Source organism: Lepus europaeus, chromosome 12 (assembly GCF_033115175.1).
Source record: "Lepus europaeus isolate LE1 chromosome 12, mLepTim1.pri, whole genome shotgun sequence".
Lineage (NCBI taxonomy): Eukaryota > Metazoa > Chordata > Mammalia > Lagomorpha > Leporidae > Lepus > Lepus europaeus.
In genome coordinates this window covers 68,107,693-68,129,851 of record NC_084838.1, presented here as the reverse complement: position 1 = coordinate 68,129,851, position 22,159 = coordinate 68,107,693, and the positions used below count along the sequence as shown (strand labels likewise).

The 22,159-nt window shown below is 40.4% G+C and overlaps 1 protein-coding gene across 2 annotated transcripts in view; it reads left to right on the top strand.

The window, feature by feature from the left end:
• The window catches only part of KDM4C (lysine demethylase 4C), a 363,336-nt gene that overhangs the window by 262,341 nt on the left and 78,836 nt on the right, over positions 1 to 22,159 (top strand). The window lies entirely within an intron of this gene.

The window sequence follows — 22,159 nt, the reverse complement described above, 5'->3', positions numbered from 1 at the left end:
AGCAATCTTTCTTGGTCTTTGTTGATCCTGCTTTCCCTCGGGGAATGAAAGGTGGCAGCTATTAGTGTGAAATAATCTGAAAGGTTTGACTTAATGGACTAAATTTGCTTCATTTTACTGGGGTGCTTGTCTTTCTCGATTGTTTCTTTTCTGTGAGAAATTTTTTGGCATTTCCTCTGTCTCAACAAGATAAATGAACTAATTTAAAATATTTTCCACGCCTCATCTGTCCACTCCACAAGCTGTCAATGGGCTTGGATCAGGAGCTTGCATGCCAGCAGTCCTCAGCCGGGAGTACTGCTATTTAAAAAAAAAAAAAAAAAAAAAAAAAAGTCGTTTCCATAGCAGCTTGGAACTCCTTTGCAAGTGTGCTTTCACATCCTTGCAAGATTGGGTAAGAAAGTCGATATTTGGTCCAGCTTTCTACAGCACATTGCTTGACTGAAAATATGTCATTACTTTTTTTTTTTTTTTTAATTGAAAAGGTGAGGAGGTAAATTCTCAAGAATTGATGGGGAGTGTGGGGAGGTGGAATTTTTGACATGTGTTAAAATTCAAAACGGGAAGAAGAAAAATAATAGAACTGTTAAATTTAGAATTATAAATATTTGAATCACAAACATTATCATTTCTATTCTAGATAAATAATGCTTCTAATTTATCTCTGTTGTGGGTTGAATAGCTTTAAAAAATAAAATCACAGAATCTTTACAGGTTTACTTGTATTTCTCTTACAGTCACTAAAAGTCGCCATAAGTTCCTTCATAGCACATTGAAGGGAGACATTACACACAGCGTCACAGTGGCACACAACTCTAAGTATTTTCATCCTCTTTTGCAGCAGAATCTCGTCTGTCAAACTATTTACTTTGTGGTATTTTAGAGGAGGCAGAGCAAAAGAAGTGATAAGTTGGAAAGCATTTTTACTGTTTCTGAGATAGTACAGACAGGTTCCTTTTGGATTTTCTGAATTTTTTTCTACTTAATAATGCATTTTAATGGGTCTTTGGGGGAAGTCATAACTTTCCTACACTGCTTATCACAGCTGCCCGCTCACATGACATAATACTCTTGTGAGGTATAATATTAAAATCATCTCTGGCTAAAAGTGGATTTTGGCTTTTAGCCTAACCCTGAGCAAATAACCTTTCAGTCCAAGTTAAATGTTCCCAGAAGCTCCTTAAAACCAAATTTTCCTTGTTAAAAAAGTTACTGAATATAATTCCCAAAGGGTGGGGTTATGAAAGCTCTTTAAATTAGATGTAAAGAAATTTTTCCCCCATGTTTTGCCGACTTGGCCTCTTTTGGCTAAGATGTATGGTTACCTCTTTGCTAGGTTAGGCGTAAGAAGTCCAGGTTCTCTTAAGGGAGTTGGATGACCTTTCAGATGGGCTCAGTGTCTGCCTGGACCTGCAGCTGCAAGCAGAGTGCAGCTGCCTGGCCCCCATGCCAGCATGCCTTCACCGGGGAATCCCTGCACAAGCTCTGCAGCCCCATCTCTGGACTTGATTGTGACCCTGCTGCTGTCAGGAGCTTTAAACTCCCAGCCCTTCCAGCTCCAGCTCCTTCATAACAGAGGGCCAGGCTTTCTGTGGTTTTCCCAGTAAGTCAGCCCCAAGGTAGATGAAAATTTGATAGATGCACTTCTAACCTTTTCAGAGCTTTCTGTCAGAACCTGACAAGTGGAGTCCTTCTGCTAAATATTTTAACACACAGCCTTTAAAATGACATTTACCTCTTCTAGGACTATTTTTGACAGTGGCATGTAGTAGTTTTATTTTTATTTTATTTGAAAATGTCATTTTGGGTTTTATAGAAAAAAATAAAATGTTTATCTCCACAACTTGTTATCAGTATAGAGGAAAGGCATTCTTGGATGGATGGATGGTTATTGGTGAAAAGATTCAAGAAGCTGTTTTATGATAAAGAATTTCTTTGCGTTTTTTTTCCTCTTGTCAAGTAAATTGCTTGTGGGTTCTATTTAAGAAAAATAATCCCTCTGGTGCAGCTTTTAGTTTGGTCAGGTTTAAAATGTTTTTGGAAGAGTTAAGCTTCTTTTGCATTTGTACCTGGTGTGGTTAGATGAAGGAATGGCATTGGAATGTGCTACATTTTTTTAAGGACCTACCTTCTCATAAAAGGTTCAGAATTGTGAAACCCTCATAACAGTATCACTATTTCTACATGACTGTTAGACGTGTAGTATTTTCTCCTTTCTCCACTAGACAGAACTTTTTGGGGCCGGCGCTGTGGTGCAGTGGGTTAACACCCTGGCCTGAAGTGCTGGCATCCCGTATGGGCGCAGGTTCTAGTCCCGGCTGCCCCTGTTCCAGTCCAGCTCTCTGCTGTGGCCTGGGATAGCAGAGGAGGATGGCCCAAATTCTTGGGCCCCTGCACCCATGTGGGAGACCATCTGGAAGAAGCTCCTGGCTCCTGGCTTCGGATTGGCGCAACTCTGGCCGTTGAGGCCATCTGGGGAGTGAACCAGCGGATGGAAAACCTCTCTCTCTGTCTCTACCTCTCTCTGTAACTCTGTCTTTCAAATAAATAAAATAAATCTTTGAAAAAAAAAATAGATAGAACTTCTTAAGGATTTAGTTTACTCATATCATAAGAGTATTGATGGACCCCTCTTCAATTGGCTTTTTGTAAGTGAGCACACACAGAAATAGAGGTGTGTGAATTTCAGTGTGTAATTTGATAGTTGTCGATGAGCCATAATACGAGCAGTAAACATCTCCTAGAGATAAAACAGGTCCTTTCACACATCTACTGAGGTAATTCCCTATTCTGTTTGAAAAGGTCCCACAGAAATGGAATTTTTAACTACTGAGAATACTCCATTAAGAAATAGAGCGAGAGGAGCAGGTATTGTAGCACAGTGAGCTCAGCTGCCTCCCGGGCTCCCCACATGCTGTATCAGAGTGCCTAGAATTGCATCCTAATTCTGCTTCCCATCCAGCTTCCTGCTACACGCTGATGTGCACAGTGAAAGACAGCAGATCTTGGCTCAAATACTTGGATTCCTACCACTCACATGGGAGACTTGAACAGAGTTCCTGATTCCTGGCTCTGCCTGGCCCGGTCCTGGCTGTTTCGTATATTTAGGGAGTGAACTAGCAGATGGAAGATTCTTTCTGATTCCCTGTCTCTTTCACACTGCCTTTCAAATAAAATAAAATAAAATAAAAAATGAACATTTAAAAGAAATAGATGGAAAAAGAAAACTTCATTATAAGAGCCATGTCAAGAATATATAGGATGTGGTCAACATTTAAAAATATTTACTTTTAATCAAAATGAACTTTTAATGGAAATTGGTGTTTTCTTAGGCTGAATAGTTAGTGCCTTGCTAGTTCAACATCTTTTTGACATTGGTCAGACAATTTCTCAAGACAGAAAAAATACTGTAGATAATGTAGGTGGTGTCATTTCTATGAAAAAAAAATTCACATTTTTGCAAAGATTTAGTCTGCTGTAGCCCGTGTTCTTTTTAGGATCTATTCATAGATAGCTGGAAAGATCAAAATGGGGGATAAAAGACTGTGCCCTTGCTTCATTGTCAGAGCAAAGCTGTCAGTTCTGATTCTGAAATGATATAATGATAAAAATAGCTCTAAAGAAAGCATGGTTTATGCCTTATCGTTTAAATTATTATTGTCAAAACAATAAAAGATCATTAAGGAAAAAAAGAAAAACCTCAAGATTGCATTAAGCTAAGTATATTGTTATTTCTTTTTTCTTCCTCATGTACATCTTTGTTGAGATGCATGCATGGTTGTTTTAGTCACTATATTCATATAATGTATATACCAAACTTCTCGCTTTGCCAGAGATTGTGTATTGTTTTAATTGTTCTGCATCAGGAGTTCACAACATTTTTTGTGCCATGGACTGTCTTTGGCAGGATAAACCCTATGGCTATTTTCTCAGATAAATGTTTTTACATAATTAAAATATATGCAATTAAAGAGGAAGCAATGATATTGGAGGATACTTATTAAAATATTTTTAAAATAGTTGATAATATAGTTATGTGCTTTTGTATCACTGCTTGAAGTTAGACGATGTGATAGATCTATAGTTATTTCTATATAATTATGAGAGTCTATTGAAACTGTGATCTGAAGATATATGTGGCAGGAAGGGAAGTCGTGTAATTGTTGCCTGATGGTTTCTACTATCTGGGTAAAGGAAGGCTCAGATTTCTTCAGAACATGGGAAATTGGACTGTGGTTGAAGAATGGTAAAATTTTGGAACATGTTACTGAGAGATTAGGACAGTTTTACTTACCTTTAATTGTCTCTGGTATTCTGCTACACCTCGTAAATAAGAGGATACTTCAAGAAATTTGTGAAAATCCTGTTGAAGTCTATGTACAGTTTCTTCATCAGATGAATTTTTCGTGAACTTTATCAAGATAGTACATATGTGTGTATATTAAAAAAATTTTGCACCAAAATAAACGTAGGTTTTATTCCCATTTCTCTTTGCTTTTTGAAGTACTCTCATGTTATTTTTTTTTTTAAGATTTATTTTATTTATTTGAAAGGCAGAGTTATAGAGAGACAGAGGCAGAGAGAGACAGAGAGAGGTCTTCCACCTGCTGGTTCACTCCCCAGATGGCCGCAATGGTTGGAGCTGCGCCAATCCAAAGCCAGGAGGTGCCAGAAACCAGGAGCCAGGAGCTTCTTCCAGGTCTCCCACGTTGGTGCAGGGGCCCAAGGACTTGGGCCAACCTCCACTGCTTTTCCAGGCCACGGCAGAGAGCTGGATCGGAAGTGGAGCAGCCGGGACTCACATGGGATGCCGGCATTGCAGGTGCAGCTTTACCTGCTAAGCAGCAGTGCTGGCCCCATGTTATCTGTTTTAAGTGTGAGAATAGCATCATGAGTATTTGCTGTTACTCTGTTCACTTGAGCGGTGAAACAACTAAAATGAAAGCAGTTACCCATTTTTCTAGTCACAAATTGATCATTGAGAAAATAGTGAGATTTTGTTTTTTTAAATGAACCTTCCAAAGGAAGTCCATTTAAATTGTCTAGAAGCAATATCCTGACTGGTAATGCAGTGTAACCCCACATGGTGGTAAAGTTATGATTCGGCCCCAAACACCTGACCAGAGCTTGTTCTGTTCATTTTGGTCCATTTCATAATTTGGGAAAGATAAAAGGAATTTCTAGGCAACCCTAAAGGTTACTTGGGGTGGAAGCCATAAACTTCCTCACCTAGAAGACAACCCCCTCCACCAGTTTCCCTGTTAACTGATTATTTTTTTCCCTCTATTTTTTTTCCCATCTATCTTAACTTCTCCTGAGGAAATTGTGGTTTGGGGCTGTAGGAGAATGATGGGCCCTGGCCTGGACAGCCTGTGTTCACACAAGGGACCATATGCAGAACCAGCTCTTCTCTGGAGAGGTTCTTCCCTCGCAAGGTCACCAGGGGCATGTCTGGACTGCATTGGATTAATAGCTTTTCATCACTGCTTCTTGAATAGTTTTTGGAGAAATGCTGCTGGGATATATCAGTTTAAGCATAAATTTCCTCGACACGGTTTTTGCTAGCACAATTGAAAGACAAGAGCCAAGAGGTTGGGGCAGGTTACAGACGGAACAATTCATGGGTGACAGTTTCTAATAAGGGTCACATGCACTCAGGGGCCTTGGGACAGCTTCTAGTGTTCAGAGCAGGAAGAATACTTCGACATAACAGCTTGTGCAGTTAGCAGAGGAGAATTATGAGTTCTTTTTAGTATCCTTTTCTTTTTTAAAAAAAGATTTATTTGTTTATTTGAAAGTCAGAGTTATACACAGAAAGAAGGAGAGACAGAAAGAGAGAGAAGTCTTCCATCCACTAAGTCACTCCCCAGTTGGTCGTAATGGCTGGAGCTGGGCTGATCTGAAGCCAAGAGCTGCTTTTGGGTTTCCCACACGGGTGCAGGGGCCAAGGACTTGGGTCATCCTCTACCTTTTTCTCAGGCAATAGCAGAGAGCTGGATCAGAAATAGAGTAGCTGGGTCTCGAACCGGTGCCCATATGGGATGCCAACACTGCAGGCAGCAACTTAACCTGCTACACCACAGCACCAGCCCCCTCTAGTATCCTTTACTCAATCAGTAAAGTGTCATTCACCAAGACAGGTATGAAGACATTACATAATGTTCTTGGAAAAATGGTGTTAAAAGATTAGATTTTCAGTGCAAAAATTTTTTATTTTCCATGCAGTTTTTCATAATGTACATTTTTCTGTGAAATTTTTAGAGATCCACTATATGCATAAATGTCAGTTTCACTGCACAAAAATAAATTTATCTTTAAAAAAGTTTTTATTCATTTGAGGGGCAGAGAGACAGAGTGACAGAGCAAGAGCAAGATAGACAGACAGATATCTCCCATCCACTGGATTACTACCAAATGCCTGCGGTGGGCAGGGCCAGGATGAGCCAGGTTCCTGCAGTCAGGAACCAGAAATTCAACTGATGTCTCTCATGTGGTTAAGCAGGAACCCATCTATATAAGCGATCACTACTGTTTCCTAGTGTATACAATGGCAGGAAGCTGGATTCATGAGAAGGAGCTGGGTATCAAATTCAGGTAGTGTGATATGGAATGTGGCTATCTCAAACACTAAGCTAAATGCCTGCACCTAAACTTTTAATTACATTTTCCATGAACTTTTTCAAGTACCTTTGCGCAGAAGTGTCTATAAAGGTTCGTTTAAAGGGGAAGGTTGTATAAGAGAGAAGGGCTTGAAATTAATTCACAACACACTTCTTTCACAAATTGGAGATGTCTTGATGCCTTTTCTATTCTAGCCCAGATCTCACAATTGAATGCAATCTCAGTAAACATGTGTGCAGAAAATGGATTTGAGTTACCACACACACCTCTCTCTTAAAACAAAAACAACCAGCAAAGCAACCCTGCAGTCTTTCATACTGTTAGATATTTGCACTGTCTGAGAACAAATATTGCTAAGGATAATTAGTTCTTATCTTTGATTTATTCTGATTTTGTCAGGTATCTTTAGGCCTTCAGGCTTGAGGCCAGAAATAAATAGAAAATGTATCCTAGTTCTTGTTTCAATAATACCATATAGGAAATCACATCTGATATTCATAATAAATAAAGAGGTTTTTTTTTTTTTTTTTTTTTTTTTTTTTTTTTTTTTTGCTTGTCCTTGGTGAAGTAGAGAGCTTATAAGGCAGCCTCCTAAAATTGTGCCAAATAGGAAAACTGTTCTATATTTAAGTAGTGTGAATTAAATGATTAAAATGTTATGGCTTCTAACATTGATTCAGAGAGATCTGAAATTATTTAACTTGAAGAAAGTTATTAAATCATCCTAAATTATAAAAAAATTTACAAATCTGTGTAGATTTATAAAGGTTTTTAAACACATACATCACTGAATCTAGTAGTTGTACCAAAAAGGGACAGTGTGACTTTTCTTTCTTTAATAACTCACAGTTCAACTAATAAATGCTTTATTTAATGAGAGTAAGAATTTCTGTTTGATCTCTGGTAAACAGTCATTTCCAATAATGAAATTTCCTCCAGGAAACGGGTGATTTTTAACATTATCATAAAAAGAAATAAAAATGCAAATACAGAAGTATTTAGAGAACATGCATTTTGTGTCTTAGGAGGTTTTCTTTCCTGGAGCACCAGCTGAATGATGTTTAGTGACAGTTAATAAGTACTCAGAACACTCATGAGATTGTTCTAAAGCTCTGCATATGCTGTTATAGTAAGCCCCCCTTTGTCCTTTAAATTTAAAATAAACTTGAAATGAAGGATGGAACCCCCCCCCCAAGTAGGCTGAGAAAAGTAAAAAAATAAATGAGTATTTTTCCCCCCACATAGATAACATTGCCTATTTTATGATTCAACAACTGCTGCTATATACTCTTAGTGAAGTGCTTCTTTCAACACGAGATTGTGATGTTGCCTTTAATATTTAATTTATTTGCAAATGCTGCTTTTATATCTGGATTTGCTGCACATCTCAGGTAGTAAGTGGAGATGGGAAGCTCTAGTTTCTGCTAGGAGGGCCTTCTATATCAGGAGGTGTTCAGAGGCTAGACTGTTTGACCCGCAGCCTCTCTCTGCTTTAATTCTATTTGTTCATCAGGCCTTGCTAGTTTTGCAGTTCCCATGACTTACCCTTGGGACCGTGTTGAGCAAGGAATCAAAGTGAGGTTTGTGTGAATTTTGCAGTTAATGCAGCTAACTGTTATGGAATACTCCCCACATAGGGAAGGTTGGGGGAGTGTGATGCTTTGGTCAGCCTTCTCCCCAGATGCTTAATGCTGTATACTGTGCCAGGCAGTTTTGAGCTAAAGATAAGCAGCATTTGCCCATCTTGAAAGAAGCAAAAGATGGACAAGCAAAGAGTCAACAGTTGTTCCTGGATAAACGTCGTGGATGAATTGGTTGCTGAGGCTTAACCTAGAAAAACTAAGAATGTTGTCATAACATGGTATTCCTAATTTCTACCTGAAAATTAGATACTTCTAAGCCATCACCAGCCTTTCATCTTGACAGGTGAAGTACTTGTAGTCCAGGCTTGTCATTCTTTGTGTTGACACTTCTTAACTCAGTTTCACATCGCATTTGTCTACCTCTCAGCTTTGTTACATTCATGAATATCCTTCATTCCCATCCCACCGTCCATACAGTGTTTACAGCCTCCTAGCTCCTCAGGATAAGCTGAGAGTCCACATGCTCTTGCTGGTTTCCCTAGCTGTCTAACACCCTGCTGGAGGGCTGTTCCAAGTGAACTGCTGTGTGATCGGCCCAGGGTCCCTGCTGCTGCAGTCTCAGCCAGTGTGTATCGTGTCCCACAGTAACTCTCTAAGGCAGTATCTGACCTGATACAGGAGTGTTACATGAGGAGTTTGAAATGCAAGAAATTAATCTTACTTGGCTAATCCTCTGCCTGCGGCGCCGGTACCCCAGGTTCTAGTCCCGGTTGGGGCACCAGATTGTGTCCCGGTTGCTCCTCTTCCAGTCCAGCTCTCTGCTGTGGTCCAGGAAGGCAGTGGAGGATGGGCCAAATGCTTGGGCCCTGCACCGGCATGGGAGACCAGGAGGAAGCACCTGGCTCCTGGCTTCGGATCAGCGCAGTGCGACGGCCGTAGCAGCCATTTGGGGGGTGAACCAATGGAAAAGAAAGACCTTTCTCTTTCTCTCTCTCTCTGTCTAACTCTGCCTGTCCAAAAAAAAAAAAAAAAAAAAAAAATTTACAGGGAACTTTGTGGAAAAGCCCTATTTTTACTTTTTGATGAGTTCTCAGGAGCCAGTATTATGAAACTCTTCAGGTTGTCTGAACTCAGTGACTGCTGGCCCTCATTTCAGAATGGAGCACACCTAGGTGACCAGCCTGGGTTCTCCTGCCCCAAATGTGAACTTCGTGCCAGCTTCCTTGTCTTGTATTTGGTTTCCTCCCAGTGGCTGTCACAAAGTTTGCCCCCTGTTGCTGCTGTTATAGATCTGCTCAGTAGGAGAATCATGCAAATGCTAGGAAGAGGTAGGGAACCATAGGTTTCTTACTTGCTGCCTTCACTTTTTCTCTCCTTTCCAATCCTGCAGGGCTTTGTCTTTCTGGATGTGATTATCTCTGAAACTTTTGTCACAGTTAAGCTCCTTATATACAAAAACTATATCCTTGTCACTTTTTATGTCCCTTTACATTTTACAAAATGGTTTTATATACAAGATATTTAGTAAGTATTGAAATGGCTGACAGAATGAATAATGAGTAAAATATATATATATATAACATAGAAGCAATCGCTCATTTAGTCAGTCAGTAGTTATTGAGCCCCTACTGACTACCATCACTGTTCTGGTGCTTGAATTTAAAGATGCTCCTGAAAGGACTCATATTTGGTGATCTTCCTCGTACTGTATCTGTATACTTAATAGAAAGTATGACTATGGTGTTGACAACAGTACTTTTCTAAAGTCGTTTGTTAATTTGTCAGTTTCTTTCTGAACTGCTATGGCCTTTCCAGTTCTGGAATTCATTTGTAATTCCTATTTAACATTTCCTCAGTGCCAGCAATGACTTCGTTAGCCTTTTTTTGAATAACTGTAGCCTTATATCTGATGCCCTGGGACCTCTGTCCATTTTTCTAGCCCTGTCTCTTGGCCTGGCTGAGCTCATCTCTCTGCCCTTTCCCTCTTAGCCTGCTACTTGACTTTTTCTTAGCTTTCTCACCTATCACGGGGTGACTCTCACCAGACAGAAAAAGATGAGATAAATAGCTTCTGATACCTATCATAAATAAGGACTTAATTCAACATGCTTGGTATCATGAGACATTCATTTTAATGCTCTGAACTTGAAGTGGAGGAATAACTTTTGCAGGAAAAGCCACAGAACTTAGTAGGTTCTGAGCTGTCACACAAGCATTCAGTTTTATTTATTTACTTGAAAGGTAGAGTTCAGACAGAGATAGGGAGAGACAGGGAGAAAGGTCTTCCATCCACTGATTCACTACCCAAATGGCCGCAATGGCTGGAGCTGGGTCAATCCAATGCCAGGAGCCAGGAGCTTCTTCCAGGTCTCCCATGTTGTGGCGGGGTCCCAAGTGCTTGGGCCATCTTCTAGCAGAGAGCTAAATCAGAAGAGGAGCAGCCAGGACTAGAACCAGCGCCCATATGGGATGCCGGCGCCACATACGGAGGATTAACCTACTATACCAGGGCACTGGTCCCTCCCATATCCTTTCATGATGGTTATGCTAACATCCTTAGCAGTTCTGCGTGGGGTGAGACTGTGTATTAATTGCCACCTGTCAACGAAGCACCTAACCCTTGCAGTGTCCATCCACTGGGGACTTTGGTTTTTCATTGTTCCCCTCTCTAGCTGCTTCTTATCTCTCTGAGTAATCTGATTTTTCCTAATATTAGGTCACTCCTGCCTTTTCTCTCTGAACTATACTTAAGGCATTTGTTAAATTCTGCTTGTCATTCTGGCTTAGTTCTGACACGTCTCCTCTACAATTACTGTGTAACTGAAATTTCGTTATATCAGTGTTCCCAGTACTGGCAAGTATGCAGTGCACTTGAGTGATTGGCTTAACGACCACTGATGTGGAGAACATACATCTTACAGGTAGGGTCTAAACAGAAATAATTATTCTGTCAAACCTATTTTTAAGGACTTTGAGGGAAATGAAAGTTCAGCCTCAATCTTGACTTGCCTATCTCTGTGGTGATTTCTTTCAGCTCCACATAATTCTCTGTTTCAATTGGGAATGTTACATTGCTCTGTAGGACTTGGAAAAGGTATCTTTGGAGAGCAAAAGGAAAAAGGAATTGGCTAATGTATGTATTATTTTATCATTAGCTTACTTGTTGGATAGAGAAACAGTAATCAAAATAATGAGCATTTGTGCCTGTTTTGGAATCACCTATCTATTGATGAAAGAAAAAAAATTATGAAATGGACAGAACAACAACAAAATTATATTATAAATCATATTAACAGAAAAAAGGGAAGTGCTTTGAACTTCCAACTCCTTCACAGCTCATCATTTCTTGATGCCCTTTGCCAAGCTGTATGCTCCAGGAAACCTAATGATACACAAAGCCTCGTCGCCAGATACTTCATTACTTCCTCAATCCATTAGTAGCCTTAATGGCCTATGCCACTAGAATAAGTATGGAAATCCAGTCTCCCTGGAAAGTACAGTGCTCTATAAATCATACCCGCCTGAGGATTCTCCAAGCCCTGACACTGAAGAATAGGTGGGGGAAAAAACTGTACTTCTGAATTCTCTTTACTGAAGTCTCTGAGAATAACTGGCATCTTGGAACTTTCTCACTCTCTAACCTAGTGGGTCTCAAAGCGTGATGCATAGATCAACAGCTTTAGCATTGTTATGAACTTATTAGGAGTGCACAGTCAGAGGAACTGAAACTCAGGGTGGGCCTAGGCCTCTGAGTGATTCCCTTGGGTGCTGTATATCCCTGCAATACCAAAGAGTATGTCTTAGGGTGCAGAGGTCGGTTGGCAATGCCCTTTTTCTCTGTTGAGAAAATAGATGAGCAAGTCCTTGAACTTCACTAAAATGTACTTCTTCGAAGGAATCAGTTTAATTCTATCAACGTTGATTGAGCAGTCACCCGCATCCTTACTGGGAAAATGTGAACGTGCATGACATCTTCAGGTCACAATCGCATGTCGTCTGTGCCAGCATTTTCTTGCCATGCTATATTGGCCTCTCTGGATGTTGTCCTAGAGCATTCAAAGCTACGGTCCTGTCGGTTGCCCCATTTGAGTTCTCAGATCTCCCTTATCCACTGGCATGCTGACGTTGGCTCCTCGTCTCTTTCCCTGTGGATCACTGGCACTTTCAGACACCGAAGTGCATGAAGAATGGCCCTGTTGCTTTTAAACGTCCTGTAATCTTACTCCCCACAAGCTCTCTCCTTGGCCACCTGGAACATGGTAATGCTCCTGCCCCATCTGTTTTAGGACTTTAGGCAGGTGTGGGACATTGTTTCTGTCAGCAGACAGACTGTCCACGCTGATGTTGAAGGGGGTAGCTCTGTTTAGAGGAAGATTCACAGTCTCTGCCAACAAAGGGTAATGAATACAAAACCCTCAAATTTGACTTCTTCCTAATACCCACTTCTTCATCATTCTGTACCTTGGTGTTTCCTTGTTTTCCTAACAGTTTCTATCAGTTTATCTTGTATTCTGTCTTGCACTAGAGTGATCATCCTTTAAAACTAATGCAGTCATTCTACACCTTAACTGATTGCAAATATGTGCCCATGGCCTATTGCAGGGTTCAGCAATCTAAGGTGTCTATTCATAGCTGTGAATAAAGTTTTATTGTATCACAACCATGCCCATGTATTGTCTATGTATGACATTTGTTTGTACAATAATGAGAGAATTGAATGTTCTGAAACTGCATGGCCCTCAAGCCAAAAATATTTTTAATCTGGTACTTTAAAGTACCATTATCTATAGGACATAAGTTTAGGCTCTTTACACTTAACATAAATATATTGATATATTTGGATTTAGTTCTGTTGATACTCAGTGCATTTTCTACTTAATGACCCGTTTCCTTCCTTTCTTATCTTATTCTTCCTTATTCTTCATTATTCTGTTTTTTTCCCCAACACCATTGATTAAATAGTGCTTTTACTTTTCCGAGACAATTCAAGATTGGTAGGACATTTTAAACTTCACTTTATCACTTTTTCCTTGTATGCTACAAATATAATTTATTTAAATTCTCTACTTAAAATCCAGAAGACATTACTATTATTGTTTATATAATCAATATTCAATTGGATTTATCTACATATTTAACATTTGGCTGCTCTTCACTTCTTCATGAACATTTCTGATGCTTGAATATGAAACAGAAAAGACTTGAAAAAGTCTTTATGTTACCCTCACTCTTGAATGATAATTAGGCTGGATATAGACCAAATTTAATTTTCCTCTCAAAGCTGGAAGACATTTCATTGTCTTTCAGTATGTGCTGTTGCATGCAGATTATAATTATGATAGTAACCTGATATCTCTCTTCTTTGTAAGATTTTAGGATTTTTTTTTCAATTTTTAGTTCTAAGATGGGTCTATGTAGCTGGCACTGTAACGTAGTAGGTAAAGCCATGGCCTGAAATGCTGGCATCCCATATGGGCATCCGTTCAAGTCCTGGCTGCTCCACCCCCCACCCCCCTTTTTTTTTAAAGATTTATTTGAAAGAGAAACAGAGAGAGAGATGTTCCATCTGCTGGTTCACTCCCCCATATGGCCACAAAGGCTGGCGTTGTGCCGATCCAAAGCCAAGAGCCAGGAGCTTCCTCCAGGTCTCCCACGTGGGTGCAAGGGCTCAAGGACTTGGCCATCTTCTGCTGCTTTCCCAGGCCATAGCAGAGAGCTGGATTGGAAGAGGAGTAACCATCTTCTGCTGCTTTCCCAGGCCATAGCAGAGAGCTGGATTGGAAGAGGAGTAGCCAGGGTTAGAACTGGCACCCATATGGGATTCCAGCGCTTCAAGTCAGGGCTTTAACCCACTGTGCCACAGCTCCAGCCCCTTCTCCACTTCTGATCCAGCTCTTGGCTATGGCCTGGGAAAGCAGCAGAAGATGGCCCAAGTCCTTGGGCCTCTATACCTGTGTGGGAGACTTGGAAGAAGCTCCTGGCTCCTGGCTTTGGGTCAGTTCAACTGTTGCCATTGTAGCCATTTGGGTAGTGAATCATTGGATGGAAGACCTCTCTCTCTCTGTCTCTCTCTCTCTCTCTGTCTCTGCCTCTCTGTAACTCTGCCTTTCCAATAAATAAGTAAATCTTAAAATTGTTTTTAAATAATTTTAAAAAATATGGGTCTAGGATGTGCTTGGGTAATTAAAGATTTTTGAGGTTAATCCTAGTTGCTTGCCCTTCAGATCTGGAAAATTTCTATTATTTTCTCTTTTTCTGTTTCTCTGGAAGAATGCCATTCAGAGAGATAATAGAACATCTGGATCTCTTCTGTCACTTGCTTAGCATTTGTGTTCTTTTTGTCAATATACAATGCAGTCTCTTGGCTCCATCTTTCAATTGCTAATTTGATCTTTAGTGGTATCCAGCACAAATTCAGCACATCTCAATTTTTTTTTTTTTTTTTTTTTTTTTTGGCAGTAACATTTAAACATTCTGAGAGCTAGGGCCAGTGCTGTGGTGTACCCAGTAAAGCTGCTTCCTGCACCACTGTCATCTCATGTGGGCGGGGTTCGAGTCCCAGCTATTCCACTTCCAATCTAGCTCCTTGCTAATGCACCTGGGAATACCGCTGAGGGTGGCGCAAATACTTGGGACCCTGCACCTAGTTTGAAGACCCAGAAGAATCTGGCTTCGATCTGGCCCAGCCCTGGCCATTGTGCCATTTACCTTTCTTTCTCTTTAATTAATTAATTTTAAAATTTTTAAAAAATTTTTAAGGAGTTGTTATTGGTATTCTTTTTGAATTAATGCTAAATAATTTCAAATCTGTCATGATAACTATACTTATTTTAAAGTCATCTTCTGTTTCTACCTGGTTCGCTTTCATTTATTTATATTACCTCTCCCTCTTTGAAAAGATCTATTTATTTATTTATTCAAAAAGCAGCTTGAGAGAGAGAGGGAGAAACAGAGATCTTCCATCTGCTGTTTTATCATCCAAATTGCTGCAACAGCCAGGTCTGTACCAGGCCAAAGTCAGGAGCCTGAAACTCCTGCTGGCCTCCCACGGGTGGTAAGGTCTCAAATACTTGAGACGTCGTCTTCTGCCTTCCCTTGCATGTTAGAACCAGTAAGCTGCATCAGAAACAAACAAGCTGGAACTCTAATTGGCACTCCCATATGCGATGCTGGTATTGCAAGTGCTGTTTAAGCGCGCTTTTCCACAATGCCGGCCGTAACACCTCTCTGTTATATTGGCTTTCCCAAATTTTCGATTTTAAAGTGTCTGTTCATAGTTCAGATGCATATATTGAGGTATATTTTCTTTTTATGTACTTTTCTTGTTGGTGAATGCTGGTTTGGATCCCAGGATTTGGATTTTTGATAGGCTTCACCTACTGCTGATGACTGACGACAAGGGAGGCCCTTCTGGGCCATGGTCTTGCTGGAACTGTCCCTTCAGAGGTTCCTGCTAAAAGCTTTTTGAGGCCTCACCAACTCCCCACAGTCTTGTGCTAGGTTACCCTCTTCTCTTGTTCCCCGTACTTTTAAACTTATTTGAATTTATTGTTAGACAAAATTTCCAGTTATCATCAAGATGTTGGCAGTTAATTCAAGGTTTTCTTTCCTTGAGTCTCAACTCTCATGATGTGACATAAGAACTCTTACTCACTTTGTTTCCCAATCATCAATGTCTCAGTAGCCCTGGGACAGAGAAAATCTGACTAACCCAGTTGTCTTGCAACAATGCTTATGACTTCAGTACAGATTATGTGTAACAACCTTGTGTTTTTTTTTTTATAAGGGATTTTCTGTGTGTATAACAGTTGTAGCACTGTAAATTTTGTGAATATGTATTGTGATGTATGCATTAAACTGTTTACCCAAGTGTCTAAAAAAACAATGCTTATCAAGATTAATATGTATAAAAATTTTTAGAAACATGCAAATGGCACTGTTTTTATAATAGAGTCATTACCTCCTATTGACCCAGGGTTTCCTTTCTTTTAATTCTTTGGGGTATCTTTGAGGCTTTGGACTGAGAACTGTTCATATCCGTCAGTAGACTTTGCCTATTCTTTTTTGGATTAGTGTTATAATTTGGTTTTCCTGTTAATCAGTTCCATCCTTTCCTATGGTCTAGGAATTCTACACATTCTCAGATCCTCTCATGGTTCCCTTTCTTAATTGTTAGAGCTATCATGGTTTTATTCTTTTCTCTACATATTTATTTAGGGTTTGAGACTGAATCAGGGGCCGAGCTCCCCATGTTGATTCCATCAGTCTTCACATTGCTTTAAAGCCTTTTTTCATTCTCTTGATCTCAAGGTGACTCTTGGCACCAGTCATTTTTATTTCATATGTCATTTTTCCTTATTTCTTTTTATTTTTTTATTTTTTGCCAGGCAGAGTTAGACAGTGAGAGAGAGAGAGAGAGAGAGAGAGAGAGTTATAGACAGAGAGAGACAAAGGTCTTCCTTCTGTTGGTTCACTCCCCAAATGGCCCCTACAGGTGGCGCTGCGCCTGGAGCTGGGTACTTCCTCCTGGTCTCCCATGCGGGTGCAGGGACCCAAGTAGTTGGGCCATCCTCCTCTGCCCTCCCGGGCCACAGCAGAGAGCTGGAGTGGAAGAGGAGCAAGCAGGACTAGTACCTGGCGCCCCAACCTGAACTAGAACCTGGGGTACCAGCGCCACAGAAGGAGGATTAGCCAAGTGAGCCACGGCGCCGGCCTGTCCTTATTTCTTTCATAGCATTTACTCTGTTGTAGCATTCTTGAGGTATGTCTTATTTGTCTTAGATATCTTTGACCTACTGAATAAGATTCTATAGCCCAGACATATATAGGTGTCAGATTTCCACAAATGTTTCAGTCAGAGTGAAAAAAATATGGTTTAGCAACAAGAAATGAGAATGGGTTTGAAAACACTATGTTGACAGAATATATTCAGAATGGATCCACTGATAATTTTTGTGGGACTTCTCTGCTAGACCTGTTTGATGTTTAAGTCAGACTTCTCAACTCTGTGAATAAGCATCTTCCCAAGCCTTGACTTACAATAGTGTACAGTTACATTGACTTTCTAAGGATGCTGTGGTTCTTTTCTTAGAAATCATGTGTCTCTTCTTGGATTGTGATGTGAATCCTCACAGAGCTTGTGTGTAAGGTGTTTTCATTGTCTCTTCCTTCTTTTTTGGAGGGGCCCGGTTTAATGAGGAAGTTAATCATGGCCGAGGCTTGGAGAAACCAGTTTTTTTTTTTAAGATTGATTTATTTATTTGAAAGGCAGAATTAGAGAAAAGGACACACACAGAGAAATTTTCCATCCACTGGCTCACTCTTCAAATGACTGCAACCTCTGGGTCTGGTCCAGGATGAAGCCAGGAACCTGTAACTCCATCTAGAGCTCCCACTTCTGGGGCAGGCATCTAAATGTTTGGGCCATCCTCTGCTACCTTCCCAGACCCATTTGCAGGGAGCTGGATCAGAACTGGAGGAGCTGGGACTCGACCGGTGCTCATATAGGATTGCCAGTGTCCCAGGTGGCAGCTTAACCAACTGCACCAACCCTGAGAAACTACTTCTTCAGTTAGCGAACTCAGAGCATTCTCTCTTACTCAGTTTTTTTTTTTTTTTGAAGAGGTGGCAGATGATGATTAGATCTTTTATTTTTTAAAGATTTATTTATTTGTTTATTTGAAAGAGTTTCAAGAGAGCAATCTTCCATTTGGTGATTCTCTCTTCAGATGGCCGCAATAGCCAAGTCTGATCCAAGCCAAAGCCAGGAGCCAGGAGCTTCATTCAGGTCTCCCATATAGGTAGCAGGGGCCAGAAACTTGGGCCATCTTCTGTGTCTTTTCCCAGGCCATTAATAGGAGCTGGATCAGAAGTGGAGCTGCTGGGACTTGAACCAGTACATGTATGGGATGCCAGCATAGCAGGGGGCAGCTTTAACCCACTGCACCACAACACCCAGCCCTGAGGAGCTACTGCTTTAATTAGCTAAGTCAATACTCTCTTGTACTCATTTTTATTCATTCATTTATTTTTTAAGGGTAGCAGGTGGTCATGAGGTCTTTTTTGTCATATTTTTAATTTTTTAAAAATTTTGTCTTATTTATTTGAAAGGCAGAGTTACAGAGAGAGGGATGGAAAGAGAGAGAGAGAGATCTTCCGTCTGCTGCTTCACTCCCCCAAATGACCACAATGGCTTGGGCTGGCCCAGGCCAAAGGCAGGAGCCAGGAACTTCTTCCAGATCTCCTACCTGGCTACAGAGGCCTAAACACTTGGGCCATCTTCTGTTGCTTTCTCAGGCGCATTAACAGGGAGCTGAAACAGAAGTGGAGCAGTTGGACTTGAATGGCACCTATTTTGGAAGCTGGCATTGCAGGCAATGGCTTATCCCACTACAGCACAATGCTAGCCCCCTTATTTTATTTTAATTTAATGGTTTTATTTTATTTTAAATGTTTATTTCAAAGACAGAGACAGAGAGAGAGGGAGACAGACAGATTGGAGCAGCTGGGAATTAAACTGGCATGCATATGGGATTGTCAGCATTGCAGTCAGCAGCTTAACCCAATGCACCTCACTGCCAGACCTTTCTCTTTGTCTTAAACCATCTGTTTAATTAGGAAAATAGGAAACAAGTTCACCTTGTTCACATCTGTCAATATTTGAACTTTATTTAATCACTAACCCTCTGTATTATGTATTTTTACTATTATGTAATTAGACTCTTTTGTGTGTGTGTGTGTGTGTGTTATTTATTTTTTTTTTATTAAACTTTTATTTAATGAATATAAATTTCCAAAGTACAGTTTATGGGTTACAATGGCTTCCCCCTCCCAAAACTTCCCTCCCACCCACAACCCTCCCCTTTCCCACTCCCTCTCCCCTTCCAATCACATCATGATTCATTTTCAATTCTCTTTATATACAAAAGATCAGTTTAGTATATATTAGGTAACGATTTCAACAGTTTGCCCCCATATAGCAACACAAAGTGAAAAAAAAAAACACTGTTGGAGTACTAGTTATAGCATTAAATAAGAGTATACAGCACATTAAAGACAGAGACCCTACATAATATTTTTTTAAAAAATTAATTAATTTTCTATGCCATTTCCAATTTAACACCAGGGGTTTTTTTTTTGTTTGTTTGTTTTTGTTTTTTTTTTTTTTCATTTCCAATTATCTTTATATACAGAAGATTGATTCAGTATATAATTAGTAAAGATCTCATCAGTTTGTACCCACGCAGAAACACAAAGTGTAAAAATACTGTTTCAGTACTAGTTATAGCATCACTGCACATTAGACAACACATTAAGGACAGTTCCCACATGGGATGTAAGTACACAGTGACTTCTATTGCTGACTTAACAATTTGACACTCCTGTTCATGGCGTCAGTAATCTCCCTAGGCTCTAGTCATGAGTTGCCAGGGCTATGGAAGCCTTTAGAGTTCGCTGACTTTGATCTTATTCCGATAGGGTCATAGTCAAAGTGGAAGTTCTCTCCTCCCTTCAGAGAAAGGTACCTCCTTCTTTGATGGCCCCGTTCTTTCCACTGGGATCTCACTCCCAGAGATCTTTCATTTAGGTCTTCTTCTTTTTTTCTTTTTCCAGAGTGTCTTGGCTTTCCATGCCTAAAATACTCTCATGGGCTCTTCAGCCAGATCCAAATGCCTTAGGGCTGATTCTGAGGCCAGAGTGTTGTTTAGGACATCTGCCATTCTATGAGTCTGCTGTGTATCCCACTTCCCATGTTGGCTCTTTCTCTCCCTTTTTGATTCTATCAGTTAGTATTAGCAGACAGTTGTCTTGTTTGTGTGATCCCTTTGATTCTTAGACCTATCAGAGCCATCGAATGTGAACTGAAATTGATCACTTGGACTAGTGAGATGGCATTGGTACATGCCACCTTGATGGGATTATATTGGAATCCCCTGGCACATTTCTAACTCCATCATTTGGGGTAAGTCTGATTGTGCATGTCCCAAATTGTACATCTCCTCCCTCTTTTTTTCCACTCTGAAATTTAACAGGGATCACTTTTCAGTTAAAATTTAAACACCTAAGAATAATTGTGTGTTAATTACAGAGTTCAACCACTAGTACTAGAACAACAACAACAAATACTAAAAAGGATAAAGTATTACATTGTACATCTAGAGTCAGGACAAGAGCTGATCAGGTCATTGTTTCTTATAGTGTCCATTTCACTTCAACAGGTTTCCCCTTTGGTGCTCAGTTGTCGCGGATCAGGGAAAACAAATGATATTTGTCTCTTTGGGACTGGCTTAATTCACTCAGCATGATGTTTTCCAGATTCCTCCATCTTGTTGCAAATGACTGGGTTTCATTGTTTTTGACTGCTGTATAGTATTCTATAGAGTACATGTCCCATAATTTCTTTATCCACCCCGGTGAGAATGGCTCACATCCAGAAATCTACCAACAATAGATGCTGGAGAGGATGTGGGGAAAAAGGGACACTAACCCACTGTTGGTGGGAATGCAAACTGGTTAAGCCACTATGGAAGTCAGTCTGGAGATTCCTCAGAAACCTGAACATAACCCTACCATACAACCAAGCCATCCCACTCCTTGGAATTTACCCAGAGGAAATTAATTTGGCTAATAAAAAAGCCATCTGCACATTAATGTTTATTGCAGCTCAATTCACAATAGCTAAGACCTGGAACCAACCCAAATGCCCATCAACAGTAGAATGTAATTAGACTCTTAAAAGTATGTCTGAGGGCTGGTGCTATGGCATAATGGGTAAAACTGCTGCCTGCAGTGCTGGCATCCCATATGGGCTCCAGTTCAAGTCCTGGCTGCTCCACTTCTGATCCAGCTCTCTGCTATGGCCTGGGAAAGCAGTGGAAGATAGTCTAAGACGCTGGGCCCCTGCACCCACGTGGGAGACCCAGAAGAAGCCTCTGGCTCCTGCCTTCGGATCAGCGCAGCTCGGCGGTTGTGGCCATCTGGGGAGTGAACCAGCAGATGGAGGACCTCTCTCTCTGCCTCTGCCTCTGCCTCTCTGTAACTCTGACTTTCAAATAAATAAATAAATCTTTGGGGAAAAAAAATGTGTCTGATTATGTCTTGGACTCTTGATGAGAGATTTTGCCATTAAATCCGCCATCACATTTTGGAACTGACAAGAATTATCAAGAATGTATGAAGCAGATACTAAGGATTTCCAGAGGCAATGAGTAGCCTAATAAGTAATGGTTTTATGTAGATTTGATGGGTCTTGTTTTAGTTCTGTGGTTTTCTGCGTGTGTATGTCTATAATTTCTTCATCAGCTAAGACACATCCTTAACCTCCAATTAAAGTTGATAAATTGTACATTAAATCTGGATGTATAGGGAAATCATATAGGTGCCTGAGGTTTAGGGTTCTTATAGGGACTAGTGAGAAATAAGAATGTTCGAGTGGACTATGAAGCTTTGTACTTGTGTCTCATGCTGTTCCTTTTGGTTGTTTTTGCAGAGTGACTTTGAGATAAAGAAAAGTCATTAAAGGGTATTCAGTGTGATGGGGCAGTGATATGGGGTGACAGCTGTGTGCAGATTGTTCTGGCAGTGTTGGGGGAGATGAAGTGGAATGAAATAAAAGATGTAGAGACCAGTTAGGCGGCCATTATTGTGCTGGGCAATACACCATGGAAAGAGGCAGTTGGCAGTTATCATAGATTGGTAGGAGAAATCTGAGCAAGATTAAGGAACAGAGAATCTGTAAGAATGAGTTGCTGATTGGATGTGGATGCGAAGAAGAGTTAGAAGTTAAGTGTACATTGATTCTTACTGGGCTGTATTGAAATATTAGAGTCTCCAGAATGGATTTAGTTTAAATAACCTCACTGTCCCAAGAAGGAAGCTAGGTTATACCTATACCAAAGCAATTGCATCAACATTTGATCAGCTGGCAGACCCTTTTTAATCCCAGGAATGAGAAT